This window comes from Fragaria vesca, linkage group LG1, assembly GCF_000184155.1.
Source record: "Fragaria vesca subsp. vesca linkage group LG1, FraVesHawaii_1.0, whole genome shotgun sequence".
NCBI classification, from domain to species: domain Eukaryota; kingdom Viridiplantae; phylum Streptophyta; class Magnoliopsida; order Rosales; family Rosaceae; genus Fragaria; species Fragaria vesca.
In genome coordinates this window covers 12,869,184-12,871,630 of record NC_020491.1, presented here as the reverse complement: position 1 = coordinate 12,871,630, position 2,447 = coordinate 12,869,184, and positions in this window count along the sequence as shown.

Here is a 2,447-nt window from a genome sequence, read left to right as displayed (position 1 = left end):
TTGAGGCCAAGAATAGACAAAAAAACTATGAGAGAGCATACTAGTAATCACCGAGTTAACCAAAACCACTCGACCAGCCATAGAAAGGGAGCTTCCACGCAATTGATGAAACAAGTTCCTTTGTATTCCTTCTTCTTCTTCTTCTTCTTCTTCGTGTAGTAGTGATGGTCTGAGTAGTCGGAAACAACATCAAATTGCTTGAAAGTGTGAGTCTTTTCATTCTCCCTGTTTTGAGATTGCTGTGAAGAGTTTGAGGAATTACTTGAATACTTGAATATGCATTTGCCACTGCAAAAATAATACATAAACAAATTTTTTCAAATGTCGAAAAACCTAACAAGCTCATTTTACGTTATAGGTAACTTGAATTTCATTTCTCTTCATTATGGATTCAAAGCAAAAAGCAATTCTTAACCAAGCAAATCAAATATAACACTACGCCAATTTTGCCTTCAGACGACGGGCAATGCCCGTCGTCTGTTTACTTTTTTACGTGTCGTCTATCGAGCTGTCATCTGATAACGATTCAGTCGACAGGCATAATCTGTCGTCTGAGGAAGGTTATACGACATACCGTATGTCGTCTTTATGAATCCAGGTTCGTAACAAAAAAAATAAATCTGTCGTTAAAAATCGTTACAACGACAGTTCCCTGTTGTTGAAAGAAGAATTAATCAGCAAATAATTGCATTCGTCTGTCGTCTCCAGTTCATTCTAACGTCAATTATATGACGTTGCAATGGTTTTTTTATCTATCCTCTTAATTTATCCGTCGTATGTATTTTAGTACTACTATGTTTTTCTGTCGTTATAATAGTTTAAACCTCAAAACTCTTAACATGTCTCTTGTTTGAGATCAGATCATAAGTCACATTTATGTCGTATAAATATTTAGTTTGTGGGGTTTGACGATTCAAACGACAGATAGCTCGTTTTTGTATACGTTAATACGACATATGTGTTTACTCGTCTATCGTCCGTATCAATATCAGAAGACAATTATATGTCGATTAATTGTGTAATAAGTTATTTTGTCTGTCGTTTGAATTGTTATAAACGACAATATTATGTCGTCTGATGTTGTGAACAATGACACATTATGATCGACTCTTCTTGTGTATGACGACAACAAATTTGATTTTGTTTCAGCTGTCATCTGTGATGTTGATATTACATATAGACTTTTCTTTCAAATTGTATTTATATAAACCTATTCATGAGCACAAAAAACTATACAAGAAAACCTGGAAACCAACAAATTAAAGCTACATATATAATATCATCATGGTAACCAATTCAACATCATCCTTCAAATCATAACAGAACTACAGCTAGTTCCATATTATTCACAACAAAAGCCACAGATCACTATTGATCACTAGCTAGTTCCATATTGTTCACAACAAGCTAGCTAAAACAGGTATCAGAAACCTAGCTACAAAGTAACTAACATGCTAGCCAGCTAGAGTGCTAAAATGATCGATCATATATTAAAACCAAAAGTCGATCATATATAGTTAGTTGAAAACCGCCTACCTTACCTAACTAGCAGACCTATATATGCATGCATATACTAGGAGTTCAACTTTCACAAAAAATTAATGAGTCTGCTCCTAGCAATGTTAGTTACATACCCTAAACCTTAAACATCAGAACTTGTTTTGCCCATTCAGCCCGAACTTCATCAATTTGCTCCGGTGTGTAACGCAGACCCTGCTTAGTTTTCCACTGCAAATATAAAACAACCACTAAGCTTATGGTACAAAAAACTTCAAGTCAAACATGTATATGAAGTCTAATATAAATACTTTAGCATCAAAAACACATACAATAGTAGAAAACTCCAAATCCTTGTCTGCAATGATGTCCTTTATGTAACGCATGACCAAATATGCACAAGTCTTTCCATCTTTTTGCTCTGGAATGCCCTGCAAAACATAATCATCACAAATTAGAATCAATTAGTGTGCAAAGCTTGATTGAGAATCATAAGGAACATGTTACAACACTTACAAGAAGGGGGATCCATTCAACTGATACTCTTGAAGATTTCTTCATCTTCTATGCATAGTAGAACTTGATGCCGCTTCAAGATTGCCAACAGAACATAAAACATATGTAAACTGATTAAACGGTGGAAATGGTACAAGGTCGTTAACAGTGACTATTATAAAAGGGTCACAAAGAACAAGTAGTTTTAATGGGTCATGTGAACTTGTGAACATCTATTGGCATGTTATGTCATGTATACAAGTATTATCTACAAAAGGGTTTTAAATTTCTAGGCAGCTTTGCAAGGTAATGAACTTACATAATGACATATGACATGATGCAAATGTAGGTAATACAACTTCTTATTACACGATAATAAATGATTAACTAACATTATCATAGGATATTGCATTAGAATATCAAAGAGGGACGCCATTTCTTGCCCGATCGGAAAC